At 44.0% G+C, this 19535-nt stretch overlaps 1 protein-coding gene across 1 annotated transcript in view; it reads right to left on the reverse strand.

The window, feature by feature from the left end:
* The window catches only part of ndst1a (N-deacetylase/N-sulfotransferase (heparan glucosaminyl) 1a), a 54855-nt gene extending 35432 nt beyond the window's left edge, over positions 1 to 19423 (reverse strand). Inside the window, exon 1 of the mRNA XM_074673978.1 lies at positions 19230 to 19423. The gene's annotated coding sequence lies outside the window, so the exon portion shown is untranslated. The remainder of the gene's footprint in view (positions 1 to 19229) is intronic.
* Positions 19424 to 19535: the final 112 nt, after the last annotated feature.

Raw genomic sequence — 19535 nt, forward strand, 5'->3', positions numbered from 1 at the left:
CCATGCACAGTTGCATCTTGTACACACACAAACACACCATCTGACAGATTTAGGTGAGTGAATGTATGCATGTGCGCTTCTGTGTACCGACAGGAGTTCCTTTTTGCCCCGCCATGTGCATATGGCTTGGCGTTGGGTTGCGGATGCAAAATAAGCATTCTGCAGAGCAGACTGTGCTGGCCGCGTGAAATGTAAAATTTGTCTCCTGCCACCCGTCCATAAAAGGCCAGCAGCTGCCACAGTCTGTGTTCAGGCACACGACACGCCGTCACCATAAACCCCATGTAACACATTTCTCATTTGCTACGCCTCAGCCATTTGCTCTCCTGAAACACACAAACGGCACTTTCCGCTCTGACACGCATACAATCAGTGAGAACACACAGAGAGATACACACCTCCTCGCACAGATTGGTGGAGTGTTTCCCCTCCCGCTGGCTCTAACAGGTGTGTGTGGGGGGTTGGAAGTAGTAAGCCGATCCAGCCATGAGGACCCACTCCTTCCCCTTTCTCTCCTGCCAAAACATCCAGTCTCAGTGCTATCCTTCACCTCCTGAAGGGTAACTTCCAATCAGTCCACAGATCAATACACCCTGGCCTCAGGATATGAGGCTCTAAAGCTAACTAGAAGCACTTAAGGAGAGGGGAATCTGTATCAATTACAAAGGGTTAATGGGACCTTGTGTGCTTGCCACACTTTTTTTTTAGATTGAGAATGCCTGACCTGGTCTGTTAATTGATACAAATTGGTAACACAGACACAAACTAGACTACTGCTGAGGATTTAATAAGACTGTTGTGCAGCCCATGGCCCTGTGTTTTGACACAGTCTACACAAAGGTGAAACAGGGCCGAAAGAAATAATGATACAAGCTCAGAGTGAAGAAAGAGCACGGTGCCAGAATGAATCAGTGAAGTCAGACGTAGACAACCAGAAAGCAAGCAAAGTAGTAAATCTTTCATCCACACTGCAGGAGACATACCGAGTACGATAAGGTTCACGATGCCATGACATCTTTGCTCCAGTATCAATTATTCAGCATTGCCTTTCTTACCCTTTAATTATACATCAATGTTAGGATAACAAAGGCACTGGATGCTGTGTTCCTGCTTACAAAGGCCGTGACAGTGAAACCGGATGGGGGAACTTTAGCCTTTAGGTGGAGGTCGGTGAAAGACGGAAGCAAAAAGGCCTTGGGGCTGCTTGGCCCTGCTGTCGAGCTGTCATCTATGATGTGTCCGCCTCACCCACTGTGTGATCAGAGATCAAAGGGTTAACTGAAACTCTGGCCTATAGCCCCGTGCTTACATTATTCAACAGCCTGTTACAACAGCCGGCTCCCTGATCTCACACACAGGGAGACAGAGAGCTGGAAACTCCAGGGAGGCAAGCACGGGGGACGGATAGCCGGATTAAGAAAAAAGGGGATGACGGAGAGACCGGGTGGCTGGAGAAAAGATGGATACGACAGAAGGGAGGGGATGAGGAGAAAGAAAAAAAGGTGAAGCATTGAAAAAGAGGGATTGAATAAGATGAAAAGAGGTATTGAGGAAAGGGAAGGATGAGAAAGTGGTGAAAGATAGTGAGGGAGCACAGGTGGAAAGAAGAGGAGCACTGTCTGTTTGAATCAGCTTGTTGCCACAGGAGACAGATCTGAATAACTGAATATGGACGTTTAACCTTTGACCACATACTTTATGGGTTAGCTATGCCTAGCATTTTGTCTTGAGGGAGGCAGGGTTTGTACAAAGCCAACACAACCTCAGTAAATGCCACAGTCCATTTCCCTGCAGCTATAATCTCCTGATGTATAACACAGGCAGATGATGCTCTTGGCACTTTTTTTTCTATTACTTCTTTTTCTCAGTACCTGGATATTTGTTGCCTGTGTGTTCAAACAGGTAACACTGCAGCATCCCCAAGCTTTGGACTCATCCAAAATAGCGCTCCAAGACACACAGTCGCAAAACAACAAAGCAAAACAACATCCATCAGATGAGCACCGAACTGACAGCGACCATGTTTTGGGAGCGCCCTGTTTATAGTCCCAGACTCGCGCCACTGCTCAGCAAGCGGGCTCCTTTGTTCATTAATTGATTGGCCTCCCCCGCTGGGCCTCAGTAACTAGGTTACACAGATCCATGAAAAGAAGAGGATTGGCCCCCCCGGTAAAATGCGTAGGACAGATAGACGACTTCAGGGCAGAAATCTGAGTGTTAATATAACTAATGGAGTGAGGACGACAGTAACTTTATTGAAATCACCCTCATCTAATTAGAGCAAAGAAGCTGATGAGAGCAGAGAGAGACGGGAAGGAAGGTTAGATTCCATTAAGGGGGGCTACGGTCATCATTACATCAACTGAAGGGGTGGGGCTGCTGGGAAGGTGAGAGCGAGAGTGACAGACAGCGTGATGTCGATAACACAGCTGTCACATACACATCTCACCAACAGGAACATCACTTTGCTCACTGTGTTTTGTAGATATCATAAACAGGTCAGGAAGAAAGAGTGAAGAGACCACACAACAGAAAAACACAACCCCTTCACAAAACTAGCCCTGCAGAAAAGTGAGGACATTAAAAGAGTCCCTTGTCCATTAAAATGAGTTTAACCCGTAATGAGAACAGAAATTTAAAGGAAAAGAGGGGTTGCTCTTGAAGTTAGAAAAAGTACAACTGTTATGAAAATACTAACATTATGTGGGTTCTGTTTCTTCATTACATAAACTGAGTCATCAGTTGTTCATGGACTGCATGAATTGCATTTCTCAGGCTCCTGGGAGCTCATCAGTGGCTGATTTTGTCCAATCTGCATAGGCAAAAAAACTCAGTATGTGTTAGGTTAAAAAAACAACAAGTGCTTAAGGCAGTGGGAAAAACTGGCATTGTTTCATTGCAGCACAAGTGGGTTGACCTCAAGCCACCACATCCAGGGAAACCCTAACCACTGACCAGTGTCACACAACATGATGGGGGCTTTTTTGCTTTGGAGCAGACCTTATTACAAATCTAAGAAAGACGCTATGCAATAAGCAATTAACTATGCAGATTAGGGATGGACCGATTAGCTGCCGCACAATGTTAAGCATGTTGAGGCATATCAGCATATGTCCTTTTTTATCCAACAGGCGATTAGAAATCGATTGAAAACGTTATTATTTTGGCTCTGATGCTGCCTCACCTCTCTGTTTGCGGTCACTACTGTGTTTCTAGCATTGTCCCACCCACAGTATGATCTGATTGGTTACACGAAGAGCCATATTTTTGGAAAACTTAACTTATTGTAGAAAACTTTGGGGAGCTATTTATCTTATTAAGCTTTCATTTAACTTTATAAGACAAGCTGGTGAGCCTGGGAGCTGTTATGCTTTACAGAATTTCAACAACAGCCGCGTTTCCACCAAGCAGTCCGGGTCGGTTCGGTACGGTTTGGCACGGTTTGGTACAGGTAAGCCTGATCCCGTTTGCGTTTCGGCAGCAACCGGTGCCCTCTCGTGGTAGGCAGCGTGTAAGCCGGATGCCGAAAGCCGCAGCTGTAACACAATAGTGTGACGCTGTAGCAGTTCACCCCGCTATTAAATCCAACGAAGAAGAAAAACGCGACACAGTAAACAAAGAGCACGGATGGGAGACATGCAGCATTTCGTCCTCCCTGTGATTGACATGTAGCTCTTTGATACAAAGTGCAATCAAGCTTTGTTTCAGAGAAGTCTGTGTGCTGCCAGGAGAAATGCAGCCACTGTCGAGGTAAGTGACGATTCTTCTAGACCAATCAACGGTCTGCAGTGTTGTTGCTCCACTTTCGGAGAGCGGATCGGTTCAGTCTGTCACCCAAATGGAAGGGTCCCAAAAAAGTGGGCTGGCTCGTCTCGGTTTTTAGAGATCCGTCCCGGGATGACTCAGTGGAAACGCCGCAAAAGGTAAGCGTTGGAGTTTGTATCATTCAACATTTGATGCCAATACTTTCATTTTTACTGCAAATAAATACCAGCTCTGAATATCCGTTATTGGCCTCCTTGACTAATAATAGTTAGGGATACCCATTAGGGTGCCGATCCGATCCGATACCAATGTTGAATAATAACCTGCATGCCCTACTGTGGGATAAGACTGGTAATGTTTTGGGTATGAGGCAAAAAAATGAGTTTATGGAATTACTGAAGTTAATTTTTTATTTGAACTATGAAATATTTGCAGCAAAAATCAAAGCAAATGCATCAGAGGCAACATTGCAAATCAAGGAGCAAAGAGCCCTGGTAAAAAAAAATAAGGTACAGAGCTGTTTGCCTGGATCAGCAGCATGGATCTCTTACCACCGTTACCGATCTAGCCTTGAGGGGCACCGGTACACCAATACCACGGGTCAGTATTGTGCATCCTTACAAATTATCAGAACTGGTATCCGCCTTGAAAAAACCTTATCAGTCTTTAATGCAGATGAATAAATGTATTGTTGCATTAAATACAAACCATGATCGGACCACCATGAGTCTATTTAGAACTGAAGAGACGTGAACCTTACTGTTAAAAAATAATGTGTTAAAGAGCTTATAACAGAGACAAAGACATGCTGGATCTCCTTATGGGCACAGCACACAACAGCTGAAGCAACAGAGGATCTGCATACCTCTCAGGACACCAGTTCCCTCTGTACACTTCAGCTCTGAGGTGAACAAAGTGGCAAACAAACAGTGCGACAGATACAAGCTCTGTGTGCATGCGGATGGCGGTCCACACAGAAGGGGAGGGCTGAATGGTGTGGATGTCATTGGTTGTAATCTGACACCAAATCAAACAAGCCCTCAGGCAGCTTTTAAAAAGAAAATCAAAGTATGAGTCTGCAAAAAAATTTGCTGGCATAGTATTTCTCAGCCCAAGTAGTGCGCGACAGCCCGCAACATAATCTTAATATATTATTTGATCCTTCAGCCCCTGAGCGGTGGAGTCATTTTGCATTACAAGCTCCAGAGAGAACAGTTGACCACTCCACACAAGAGAGGACTTCAAGGTCACATGGGGACAGTGCAGCACAGATAAGGTTAATGTGGCTGTCACAGTTAGCCCCAAGGGGGGGAAGAATATCAGATAAGATATGAGGAGGAAATAAAAAGGAAACTTTGAGCAATACACTTTCCTTTTAACTTCAAACTACCTCCTCTGCAAAACGAGAGGGAAGAAGAGGCCCACCTCCTCCCGCCTGGCCCACTAATGGTGTTGTCTTTTAAACCTTTATCACTAATTCATTACTTGTGATTTTCCAGCAGCGAAGGCTGAAGCTTTGTCTTCTGTTTAATTGAGAGCCAGTGGCTTCAGGCCCTAATCAGTCAAACCTCTTAACAGCTTTTCCTCAGGGGCTGATGAAGTCAAAAAACAGCATTATTGTACCAGTAGGTCATTTGCTTTGTGAGCAACTTCAGATGACTTTAATTTCAGAGTCGCAGAGATGGTCATTTGTAGAGTGGAGCAAAATGTCAGGCTGTAGGTTATCTGTCCCACACCCCCCTCCTGCTCCACTTCTTAGAAAGTGGATGCTGTCATTTAGCAGCACTCAATCTTAAAATATGCTTCATATTCAAGGCGGGTTTTTGAAACTACTTTCAGTGCCCATTCAATCAAATGATAACTTTCAGACGGGGAAAAGCCATTTTCTCTTCGGCACCACTTCAGCCCCATCTCCCCTCTCGCACATGGAAGCGTATACCAGTCTAATTAGCTGTGTCGCATCCCTTGATGTCCCCGCCATTTCCTCTCGCAGGGAAGATTAACCGCCACAACACTGATATCAGGCTCCAACATCAACACAATTAGGTGAAGAGTGAAATGCAAGGCGTGTCGTCACATCTCCGCAGCTTCATTAGGGCACACCGGAGAGGGACTCGGCGACAGACAGGCCGCTGTGTCTGCAGGTAAAAGAGCAGCCAGGCAGGTGTGCTTAGCAACCCAGACTACCACATGGGAAGTGGTTAAAACTTGGCCTAGATACCAGAACATGGTTGGGTCTATTGTTGGAAGGAGGAGGTTATAAAAGGCTCAAAGGCCACTTCCAATTAAGAACAGTCTCCTGTAGATTTCTCAACTTATCTGTTGATTAGGGCCAGCAGAGAGCACCAGGACATCCACCAATTACTTTAAGTTCCTAGCCCTGGCCTAAAAACTGATTCTTCTTCATTTTAGCCTAGTTTTGACACTTCTCGGAGGGTCCCTTTAATAAAAGACATTTAACTGCATGTCAAAATTTAAGAATAAATATCATCTAAGTCATTCTTTGGGTCATCCAACTCCTTTCCAGGAAGCTGGGACTCATGAAAGTCAGGAAAGGGAGGCATCAATAAAGTCAGACAGGGAGTTTGCTGAAGACAATCCATTGTTTCAAACTGTTTCCAGATGCTCCATACTCTAAGCTGCTGCATTTTCTGGCCATGATTTGTCATTCTTTGAGTCAATCTTTGGGCTTCCTATTAGTCCTAGTAAGCCAAACAAACCCTCCGCCCAAAGCGTCCGCAGTGAGCAGAAGAACTTCTGAGACCTCAGCTTGAGTTTGCTTTCTGTTCCATAACAAGAAATCCTTTCAACGACCACTAGAAATAACAGTAAAAAATAAAAAAAATGAAGAAAATATCAAAAATTCCCCATGGTCCTCTCATGCTGTTTAGTAAACAGCTTGTTTACGCCAAGAATGCATTTCTAAAGAGAGCGTGGAGCATTTCAAGGATTTTTTTTTGGCAGGTAAATCCTAAAAAATTACATATGAGGCTTAGGCACAAACGTTGAGAAGACAGAAAAGAACTTCAGTGGCATAATGTTCCACCATAATCAACATGACACATTGCTAAAAATTAACCAGTTGTACTGATTATATTGTTTATTAAAGCCATGATTTGTCTTCTAAATATAGACAAAGAGTAACAACCACATCTTTCAACATCAAAACAAGGAACTAAAAGTATTTCCTTGTTTATTAACAGCACACACAGTCTATTAACTTAACATGCAAACTTGTACCGGCCTGTTTATATTTCCCACACAACTTGATGCTATAAAGCACATATTTCATGAAGTGTGTCATATAAAGCTGCAAAAATAAGAGATAAATGCACCAATTTTGATGCTTCATAGCTTAAGTTTCTGCAGATTTGCAATCTGACATGTGACTATTTTCATACACATTCAACATGCTAACATAAACAAAACCAAACCAACAATTGTGAATCAGTATTTTAAGGTCTAAACAGCCCTTACCTGAGGACACACGTTTACTCAGCCTCTGAAGGCATGTTGTGGTATCCTGCTCAGGTAAGTTGGCAGCAGATCCTTCAAGTTCAATATTTTGGACATTGAGTTTGGAAGCAACTCAATGGAATCAACTTGGTGGTGTAGCATAAGTCGCTAATGCTTTAAGGGACTGAAATCAGGCGATTAGGGGGCAGATAAATGTCTTGAACTTGCAATTGTCTCCTGTTCATAGCCAATTTCACTGCCCTATGGTCCATTTTTCATGCTCATGAGCTCAGGCAATGGCTACGCAGTCCCAAACACACACACATAAATCAAAACTGTGATGAACTTATTCATCAGTTGGAGCTACAGCAGCTCTTAAGCTGACAACCTTCACTTCCCCACACACCAACGGGACTCTGCCACCTGTGACCTTATCACCAGTACCAGCTTCCCAGTCTGAGACCACCTTTGATGGGTACTGACCTCTGCAAACTGAGAACAACCCACAAGAGTTTCAGAGATCTCCTTGTCAGTGAGTAACCAACATCCTTAGACTTGTCTATTTTTGAATCAATTCCAAGGACAAAATGTGCACTGGCTAACATAACCTAATCATAATCAATGCTTCACACTCATCAGTGCTCCTGATGCTCAGGCTCATCAGGCCTTTAATCACAATAATCATAGAAACACTGAGTGCTTGCTTTCCAGAGGTCAAAACCTTCCAATTGTTTATATTTTGTTTAGGCCTGTGACTAATATTTTCCTAAATAAACTACTCTTCAGTTTTTTTGGAAATGACTCCCATTCTCCATTTGTTCCTTGAAGCACCAAAGAGTAGGATCTAAATATATCCTGGAAGAGCTCAACATCAGATCAGATCATCCATCTCATGGTAGGAATCTAAGCTGTGTTTCATGTATTGTTTAACAGCAGGATCTGGGGAAACAGACACACTGTGACACCGTAAAGATCTGCTTTGTACAAAGATTTAAACAAAAATAACACACGCCAACCTCGAAAAGTTCTCCTTGAAGGATTGTTGCGTGATGTTTTCATTCAGGCCTTTTTACCACTGTAAGATTTCCTGGCAGGAAATAAGAATAGACACGGACAGGAAGACAGAGATATCCTTATGATTGGATATGCTGCCAGCTGACATTAGAGCACACAGCGGATATTTACAGCTTTCTGGGAACATCTGTAGCCTCATGGAGGACTGTCAGGCAGGCAGGGTAAACAACATGCTCACCAGCATCTCACACCCCCATGCAAACCAGGCCCGTCAATCACATGAATCAAGCTAGCTGCTGCAAATCAGATGTGGATAAAAGGAGCCGTTTTTTTTTGCAACCAACGTTACTACAGTCGGCTGCACCACATGAGCAAAAGAATACAGAAATTAATTGTAGGGAAAAAGTGGAGAGTTTAGGACTCAAAGCGGCAAACAAAAACAAAAGAAACGTGCTGCTAATTGAGATGTTTTGCTCAAAGAACTGCAGCCGCAGATCATTTAGTGATAGCTTGAAAAGCAAGTTCAAAAACGTGTAACAGAAGAAAAAAAACAGACGCCAAATGCGCCACTGAATACAGAGCAGCACAGAAGAGAACACACGAAGGGGAAAACAAGAGAGCTAGAACAGAGGAAATCTAACAAAAGGCAACAGAACACAGTCAGAACACAGCGAAGCCCAGCACAACACACCAGAACAGGCTGTAATTGTGTTGTGCGGGACTGACCCCGGCGCATCCCAGCAGGCATTGCATGATGAATGGGCCTGGCGATGACTACATCCCACATCCCTTTCCCCCTCCTCTTCCTCCTCCTCCTCCCCCTCACATGCTCTTTTCTCTCCCTCTCTTCTCTGTCGCCACTATTAGCCCTCCTTCTGTCCCTCCCTTTGCTCCCCTCCTTTCCCCAAAACCGCACTCTATTCAGCCGCTGCCATCCCACAAGATTAATTTGCATTCAGTGCACTTAGTCCTCGCATTGTGCTCCGACACAATGACATATTACAGTGCATGGCACACCTATTAAACGTATAGTGTAGCTTGAGGGACGATGATTTTTTTTCTGCGAGATGGTTATGATAGGGTACAAATGAGCGTGGAGCATGAAGCATAAGGGTAGAGCTTGATCGGTTACGAACACAGAGAGGCTCTGACACACAAGTCACCGTGGAATCATTACAGGAACAGTTAGATAACCTCGATTAATGATTCACTAGACCCAAACTAATAAACTGGGTCAGATTGTGTTAGCAGCAGAAGCAAGAGCAGCGAGACCTTCAGGTTAGGCCGCGTGAGAAGAAAGAGCAGCAGCAAATGAGAAAGAGAGGGCGAGACGGGAAGGGAGCAAGAAAAAGAAAATTGAAGGGAGAAAAAAACGGCAATAGAGGTGTTGGTGTTACTCCACTATAGACCCCGAGGATAGAGACAGTAATGCATGGGAAATGGGCTTTCTTCCTCCAGCTTTCTTTGCTCCTGTTCTCCTTCTACACTTCCATCGTGCCCACGTCCGAGGGGAGCAAATTTAATTTGCGACAGCGTCTCTTGCCATCGCCCTTTGTGCCTGGGGATAAAAGAAATGGAATCTGGAATTTAAAAAGATGAGTGAAATAAAGAAATAAAACAGGGGCACTCAGGAGAAGGCATCAGACACAATAGCACAGAGGGTGGCAGAGAGAAATGAGAGCAGGGTTTGAAGCAAGCAGAGTGTGTGTGAAGGAGGGGGCCAGGGGGAGTTATGTGGGCCAGATATGAACTGTATGGTTATCATAACTCAGCTCAGAGGCCTGGCCATCTGGGGAGGCCACAAGGTCACTCAAACAATCAGATCAGATCAGGGAGTGGATAGAAGCTACTGCTGACGCTCCGGTGCCAAAACATGAAGGTGGTTGAAGGGTTAACAGCCCATTACCTCACCCTACTGCTCACCCTGGGGAGAGTGTGTGCGGTTGCATTCGTGTGTGTGCGCACCTTTGGGCTCCTACTCAACAAAGGGAAGTTTGGCAGAGTGACATCACCAGAGAGACTAATCCCGCTGTGTGCAGGAGGGAAATGGGAGACTCTGGGTGTGGAGGATGGAGACTGGGGAGCCTGTGGACTATGTGGGAGTCACATTACTCCCCTCCAGCTCTTCTCTACCTGTCACATGAGCACTTTGAGGCCTCAACAGCAAAGCCAGAGTCTTGACAACTTCAAACGCCTGCTTTGCTGGGGTAGATCAGAGGCAGCACAGGGATAAAGGCAAGAATAAAGGCAGAAAGAGGAATCTCAAAAAGTACTTGGCTTGTGCAACATTGTTTTAGGATGACTTGAGTTGTTCTGGTGCTAACACCAGCGTCAGTATGCCAGCAACACATTCTGGTGAGTATGCTGGATAAAGCTTCCAGTACCATTACCTAGAAGTAGGGATGGGTACCAAATTAGGTACTTTCAGGTACCCACCGAATTCTGTCAAAATTACTGGGTACTGATTCATGTGAAATCAAAAGGTACCATGTTTAGATACCTAAATGCATCCTTGTGACTGTGAGGGAGTGGAAGAGTAGGTGATTTTCCAAGCTGAACATGAACACAGCATTGCAAGGTTATATACTAAAGAATAAATATGTTAAATTGAAAAAAATATATATTTTAAACAAACTGATATTTCTTACCACATAAACACAAAAAGTACAGAAAATTGGTACCAACTAGAGCTGAAACGATTCCTCGAATGATTCGAGGTACTCGATTTCAAAAAATACTCGAGTAATTTTCTCCGCCTCGAGGAATCGTTTAATTTTAAAAAAGATCAAAGAGTGGTATTTCAAATAGAGCTGAGGCCATATTAAGAGAGTTTTCAGACCACTCAAGCTACCTCTTATACAGAATAGCAACTAGCAACAAATCTAGCTTCTTTTCTGGAGTTTGGAGACTAATGGGTCATTCTACGAAATGGGTGCCATTTGGGTCCGCAACATTCGATAAGATGTCCAAGGCACAAAAATGTGTCAAAGTGTGTTTACAAATTTTGGAGCTACCAAAGCAAGAGCTCTTATTGACATGCTGTATTAGAAAAGTCTGTTTCTTAAAGAGAAAAATGTTCATTTGAAAAATAGCTGCTCTTTAACTAAACAGAAATGTATTTTGTCCGATTACTCAATTAATCAATGGGATTTTCAGTAGAATACTCGAATACTAAAATATTCGATAGCTGCAGCCCTAGTACCAACTGCTAGGTACTGGGCATCAGTACCGTAACGTTTCAAATGTGAAAGGTACCCATCCCCACCTATAGGCAGCCACAAAATCAAAAGGTTTTAGGGAAATTATTATGACAACAACAATTATGTGCTCAGAGCGAATGATGTAAAGTTAAGCTAGCAAAAATGTCAGCACCCTCTTAATAGTTCCTACTCAAGCTTAACAACTGGATCAGTACAAAAAACTGCAACATTTCTTTTTTTCTTTATCCTTTTCTTGGCTCAAGTTTATCCATTGCTCTGACCCAGAGAAGCAAAGGGGGGAAAAAAAGACCTCCACACCGGTCCATTGAGAGCCAACGAGCTCTGGTCGCGTTGGGGGCCATTACGGAGAGAAAACAAACATAGACCTCTGGTCAGGCATACACAGCCCAGCCCAGACACCTGTGTCCCATTCAGCAAACATATCCGGCCACTTAACACTTCACAGGAGGGGTAGGGTGGTGTTTGTGTTTGCAGGCTCGCACACCCACTAAGGTTCCTTTAGTTTAGCTTCTCTACCCAAACACCCTCAAGTCTCTCTGTGAGGACCCGAATGCTCGCGGCTGCAGTCTGTCCCGCTGAGAGCAGCCAGCCGTTACACCACCTGACCACCACAACTGACCCCCTTCAAAGTACACCCTCTGAATAAGACTGCCTGAACCCTGGAAAAACAAAGCTCATTCATCCTGCTGTCATTTGTAGTCCCGAGCCGTCCTTCTGTCTAGGTGCCCCAGCTGGATCTGGACTGACCTCAGGGTTGCCAACACCTGTCCCGCACAGACAGGAATACACAAACACACACACACACTCACACCTTCCTACCACCCAGGATGGATGAGAGACAGCAGGCCGGGCAGACACGGCATTGCTGCGGATCAGTGGAGGGCTACACTCGGAGCTGCCAGCAGCTAAACCTGGGGCCGGCACCATTACAATTCTTTCCACATCAGCAATTCAAAATGGAGAGGAGGTATGCTGTCCGCTGTGGTCAGTTCGTTACGGTGGATTCTCAATCCCCTTGATAAAATTTAATGAATTGAAATGGCGATGACCCATAACTCTGGCAGTGCACTCATAGTTTCCACCCAAAGATTAAGCTAGATAGCAGGGCTGAGCTGTTTACATGTAGTGGGGGCAGTTTGCATGCAGCAATGCTTTGTTTGCTGAAAGCCAAATGCACTCACAGATGGGAGCCGACTGGACACCAGATGACTTGCTGTGGTGTGGTGTGGTGTGGTGGCGCGGTCTGCTCTGGGGCTGACAGACAGGGGGGAAGGAGAGGGGAAAGAGAGGGGCACTTGGCACCAGATGCCTTGCTTAAGTTAACTCAGTCCAGTTGTACTGGTGGGATGCTGTGATGCTCCAGCCTGCTCTGATATGACACTTCAGATTTGTGTAACAAGGACACGTCTGTTTTTGAGCTGTAGTAGTGCTGTCCTGGCCTACAAAGTTCTTTATCATCACAGGCTAACAAAGGCAAACTGAAAAATCTCTATGTGACCTTGTGTTGGTGTTCACCTCTCACTCTTCTACAGTATCTCTTCTCATCATGTCAGCACTGTAAACACAAACTCCTGTGAGTAAACACTGACCATCGTCTTCAGACGGCAGCAGGACCTCTGCTTAAGTTTCAGGAGAATTCAAACAGTGCAAGCACAGACAGTTACAGTTCATAAGGCAGGACACAGGCTGCACATATGAGCTTTGTGTTTATCTTATCACTTTAACAGGGAGACTGGTACAACTTTATGGGCATTATAAGAGACTTTTTTATTGAGTTTGAAACATACTGATATGTTCGAGAGGTTCTTCAGCCAATTAAAAATGGATGATTTTTTTAAGCAAAAAAAAGAAGGACTAGAACACAACACAACCAAAGCTTGGTCGCACAAGATGAAAAAGAAATAAACAGCATGAATTCAAGGTAACTATAGCAAATTATACAGAAGAGCTACAGAAGAACAAAAGAAAGAAAACTGATCAAGCATGCGAATGTTTAACCTGCACCCACATATATGCAGAGATAAACACATAAAAGAGGGATGTAAACATAGTGCTACCACAGCATTCAGCAAAAAAACTATCTATATGTATGTATATATATATATATATATATATATATATATATATATATATATATATATATATATATATATATATATATATATATATATATATATATATATATATATATATATGACGGATAAGATAAAAAGATATGATAAGATAAGATAATGTTGTCACACACATTATGAGGCACCCAGCAAATGTAGACCCTTACCATATTTGAAAAAAGTGTGTATGTTGCATATCTTATCTTCACCACACGAACAAAGTACACAACATCTTTGAGACATGCTACATACGAAGGAGGAGCAGGTAATTTTAAACACAGCAAAATCTGTCCTCTTGCAAGGAGTGTCAGAAATGCCACCAGATCTGTCCTGTATTTTGGAAGCTGTAGGTTAAGAGAGGGGAAGGCAAAACAAGTAGGGATGCACGATATTATCAGCACAATATCGGTATCGGCTGATAAAAGCTTAAAAACACGTTTATCGGTATCGGCAGATATGAAAATTTCTGCCGATATGCACAGCCGATAAGGTGCTACTCAGTTAGGATTATTATTATTTTCCATCTGAAAAATAAGCTCCTTACATAAAATGTTGCACTTCATGTATTTACACTGCAGAGCTCTGTGTCTGTCACCAGGTTGTTACAGTAGCTCTAAAATAAACAAATGCAACTTGGTTATGTTTAAAAATGCATTGTACATTTAAAGTTCATGTGATCTAAAGAAATTATTTTTCTATATTTTAATACTGAATGTCTTGAGTTTGAAAAGATAATACATTTCTTATTTATGGTAAAATCAAATGTTTTTTGTCTTGTTTTATGTGTGTTTCTTAAACAAATAGGACCGTCACAATAAGAGTAACATATAAATTCCAGTACAGAATAGACTTAGCTTTCTTTACAGTGAAAAAAACAAACAAACTTATCGGTATCGGCCAAAAGGGGTTTCGATATATCGGCATATTGGATATCGGCAAAAATCCAATATCGTGCATCCCTAAAAACAAGCAGGGTGGAGTATGTACGATGTTGAAAATCGAAAGGTGTGTCTCATGTTTCCTCTATATAGTTCAAATAAAAGTAGCTGAACTAAATGTTAGAAATATTTTTTCATCTAATGAATTATAAACTCAGATGCTGGTTGTATAGTTTGAGCATCAGCTTGATACACAACCAGAAGCCTGCATGAGTGAGTGAGAGCTGGTAAAGTTACAGTCCTGCAGTTGTGTGTGTGTATGTGTGCGCGTGTGTGTGTGTGTGGTATCTGTGGCATAGCCAGACCCTGCGGAGGCCACCAGACAACTGGATAAACAAATACACTCGCCACTCCTTCACCCTGCACTCCCCAGCTGTCTGACCCCTCCATACACTCACACCAGTGAGACTGAAAAAAAGACTAAAGCTGTCTTTTTTAGTCTTTATAGTCATAATACATACAACACTGAAACTGTGCCAACCTGTTTAAGGTGTGTCAGGGTAATACCAAAAGCAACATGCGCACTTAGACATACCTTTAACTCTGAGACTGAAAGAGAACTTTCCTTGTGGCTAAATGGACAAAGGAAAAAAAAGCCTCAAATCATATCCGATGACTGATAGCACTTATGATGAGGACAGGGTTAGAATATCCCGTAGTGAAGTGGTGCGTTCCCATTACTGCCTCTCTCCATCTCTGGAAATGGCTTCATTAACAGGCTGGTGCTGAGAGCTCCCTTGCCGAGTGTATGAACGCGCTGCACCCCGAGGGTCCGCCGGAAAGGCTGAGGTGAAGTCCATTAACACTAGACAGCTTGTTTTTTGACCACTAAATAAAACAGGGTATTTTTTTCTGTGCCTGCAATATAAATAGCCTTTAGCTTAGGAGCTGGTGAGAACACATTTCCGGGGTTGAAAAAGCTTCGCTTCCAGGAGGAAATTGAGCCCATGGATCGGGTTTCTGATAATGTCTGATCACAGGTGATGATGCAGACACAGGTGAAAGTGTCACACAGCTCACATCATTACAGACCTTGAAAACAGCTTTATGCCATGACTTGTCGAGAGAGTGGCTAAGCCGGATTGACCGCCTTAATTGTTTTTCCAACGTCATTAAATGCCAACCCTCATTTTGTGAAACCGCCTTGTCAGAAAACAATGGAGAGTAATGTTTGGTTTCATTTTCCCGCTACTTCCCAGGATCAGAGCGACACCAGAAATCCTAAATGTCTGTATCTAAACGGTGGTGTGTGGGTGGGGATGTGATAACAAGAGAAGAGCTATAAAAGCCACGCTGTTCTCTGCAGAGGATAAATCCATATCTCACACAACCTGTCCCGCTTCTCTGGTGTGGATCCCGATCCCTCAGGCAACCAGAGCTGGCTACCTCTGAGCCTATGACATAGCTCTTACTTTCCCAGCACTTTACGCTGCAATCATGTGTCATCTGATGAAACGTTACACCCCAGTCACCATTATTTGTCTGGATACAGGAGCCTTTGGAATGTATCGGATTCCTGCCTCGAGGGGGGGGGCACCTTGGAAACATGGCCCGACCTACACCCACTAGCGTCTCCCACTTTTCCAAAATTTTCTCTCTTTCTATTTTTCCATTTAGTGAAACTCCACCAGAGGCCTGCTTGACTTATATCGCCTCATTGCAGGTCTGTCATGTTCTCACATTGTAGATGCAGGTCTCACAACTAAGGGACATGTGCAGGGTGGTTCACAGTTTCAGGACCGTTATCCAGCTGCTGCGTTTGTGATGGGGTTGCAATAAAAAGAGTTAGACGTCACAGTGAAGGCTACCCTTTTCCACAGATGATGCACCTCTATAACACAGCTTGCCACACTTGACAGCAAGCACCCTCGCTCTTCCACAAATTGAAATTAGAAGCTATTTTGTCCTCCAGTTCAACAATAACACAGCCACTCTTAACCTATCTCCCCTCTCCAGACAGCAACAGTTATCCCATGCTCTACTCAGAACTGTAGTATTGAGTATCTGAGTCAGTGGCCTGCGTAATTCAGTCTAGGGAATTATGACAGTGGAAAATCATTTCCCCGGGCCGGGGATAGGAGGCCATGGCTAATCGTTCAGTAATCTGATCTGCCTGCATACTGTAGTCCGCCGCGCCGCTAGCCCAGCCAGCCAGTCACACATGTGGACACCCTCAGGGCCTGCCAACTATCTGATGGAGGCTAACGCTATTCAAAAACAACTCTCCAGGTTTTCCCGAGGATTACAGATGCTATCGGATCATTTGCTAATGCAGGGTTTTGCTGTGCTGTTTGAGATGTATTTACTCTGCTCCTGCTCTCCAATACCCCTCGCGATAGCAGAGCTTAAGCCAAAAAATGCCACAGCCACATTCCAGGCGGAAAAGGAACCAATACAAACTGCTCTATGGGCTACAATGCAACAGTCAGAGGATATTAATCCAAAAGCTCAACTTAATGAGGAAACATCTGAGTATGTCTGTCAAACAGCAGGCATTTCTGGGGACACTTCCAATTGTAGATTCCAGTATTCAGTGGAGCCAGTGGTGTTGTAGTTGTATATGAATAAGAAACATAGGGAGCAGTGCTGGGGCACAAAGAAGTGCTTATACCCAGCATAGAGGCTTGGGGGGACTTGAGTTTTGGAAAGATGCCTGGCTTCAGCCCTGCTCTAAAGAGAGGTCTGCCACCCTGCACACTGAGTGTGGATACAAGGGGCACTGACATGGAAAAATACAAGAGCTGGCATGTAGTTTGACACTGCAGTTCCCAAAAGTTACCTTGCGTAGCATTAGATGGTATAGTAGTAACTGAGTGAGTCACTGCAGCACTATTTATCCTCTATACATGGAAATGCGAAGCCACTGAGCAACGAAAGCTTTGACTGACAACAAACATTCATCCCTCCCCTACCTACTCTTCCATTCAAGTCCAAAATCTGAAGCGATGAATCGTCTGTGATCGTGCCTCATTCTGATAAACAGTGGCTGCCAGGTGACTTGATCTGTAATATACAGTCATACCTGCAGGATTTTAACAACCTTTGTGTGTGCAGCATTGTGACCCAGTCCCCAGCTTTTCACAGAAATGTCTAAGTGAAAGGAAGCTGATATATGATCAAATGGCTGCGGCGGCAGTGGCAGCCTTCATCAGCTGAAAGCGCTAGATCACAGCATGTTTGGCAGCCAGTGGGAGCAGTCAGATGGAGGGTTAGAACAACCAGACAAACAGTTGGCAGGGATAAATAGAATGCAACTTAAGATTCAGCTCTCCACAAAATTGACAAACAAATGACAGCAAGAATGCTATTTTTTTAATCTAATCTGCAAATGAAATAAGACCCACATATTTTTTTACTCTTCTACATATGATGGGTGGAGCATGACAAACAACACATGGCCTGCATGGGGAATAGCAAAATTTGAAGCACTGGTCAAATAAATCTCATGACACCAGAGAAAAACAGATGAGCCGGGCTTTTCAGTTACAGTCACAAGAATGTCTTCTGCAGCTGAGGAGACATGCAGGGAAAGTCCTTATGACTTTGCCAAACACATTCTGAGCGTGAGTCATTCTCCTTTAGTAATCTCTTACTCACATTAGGTGCACGCTTGCACGCGCATTCACCCCAAGGCAACAGATTTCAGGCAGGTCTGGACGGCCCCTTTTTTGCTACACAGCCCAGTCAAGTGTTTATAGTACTTAATGGAGTCAGCTATCTAGGCAGGGGTGCACATTTGCTCCATGTTACAAAACAAAGGGTGACAATGCAGAGCAAAAAAAGTAAAGACTAGAATTATTTCAGACTCTGCTCCATTTGTGCATAATACAAATAGTACCAAAAAAGTTAGATATAAAAACCCTTAAATAAGAAGCATCTTTTATTTCTAATAATTTCAACAGCTTAGTCTTAACATCTTACAGTGGGTCTGTGTTTGTGACAAAATTACCCTGCATGATTCCTACAGGTAGCTGCCTAACAGTCTGATGCATCATGTGTCACAACACAGAGCCTGCCATCACTGCTGATAATAATTAACCCAAGTTCCCTGAAATCATTTGGACAAATTGAGTAATGCTGCATGCATTCCCGTGTTGATCTTTCATTCACTTCAGTCTCGTGCAGTACTATTAGATTAGGAGGCAGACAGTCATATCGACCTTTCATTATAATTTGCACCCAAAATCGGTTGGCCTTTTCTTTGCTAGATACACACAAGACTGTAAAACGTGTGGGCTCGCCGCTTCATTGTTGCATAATTAGTCACGGTAGACTTAATGCGAGCGTCAAAAAAGAAAAATCTTAATACATAATGATGGCTTCAAAGTTGCAAAAACGAGTTCCTCTTTGGTCGCTGGTACCGGGCTGCTTTATGGTATCCGGCTGCATAAAGGAATTCCGATATTAAATCACAGAGCATCCGGACACAGCTCTATCCTGAGCACAAACTTCCACCAAACCCGCTTCAGGAAAAACAACGTTAGCCTCCTTTCTCCGCTGCTGTACAGACGAGCAGAAAGCTACACCGAGCGACCCTCTACTGTTTCGCCGGGGCTTTATGTTTCCAGCCGAGGGGAGTCAGGCCGAAAACTGGCCTCATTCTCCGTCTGCGCCAGACACCGTTCACTAGCCTGGCCTGGGAGACCGAGCGGCAGGGCTCTCGGTCGTGAACCAAACATGTGCGAAAACACGGCATTGAGACTTGTGTGTGTCGATGTACTCACCTCGTTTGGTTCTATGTAGGTTTGGGAGCACACCGTCCGGTTGAAATGAATGTGGGGTTGGGGCACGCTGGGCGCATATCGTCGTCGTCTCGGTTGTTGCCGTGATGTGGAAGCGGCACAGCGGACTCGGCTGGGAGAAATCGGGAAATCTGAGAATGCCCCTCTCTTTCTGCAGCTCCGTGCACCTGTGGTGGCCCATAACTATCGACAGGGGGCGCCAGTAAGGCACATTTGTGCCTCATATGTACATACATGTATCAACTACATGACTCCTGAAAGAAATCACCAGGTTCAATGATTAACCGC

The sequence above is a fragment of the Halichoeres trimaculatus genome, unplaced genomic scaffold (assembly GCF_033239565.1).
Source record: "Halichoeres trimaculatus isolate MK-OKI-2021-1 unplaced genomic scaffold, fHalTri1.1 fHalTri1_scaffold_7, whole genome shotgun sequence".
Lineage (NCBI taxonomy): Eukaryota > Metazoa > Chordata > Actinopteri > Labriformes > Labridae > Halichoeres > Halichoeres trimaculatus.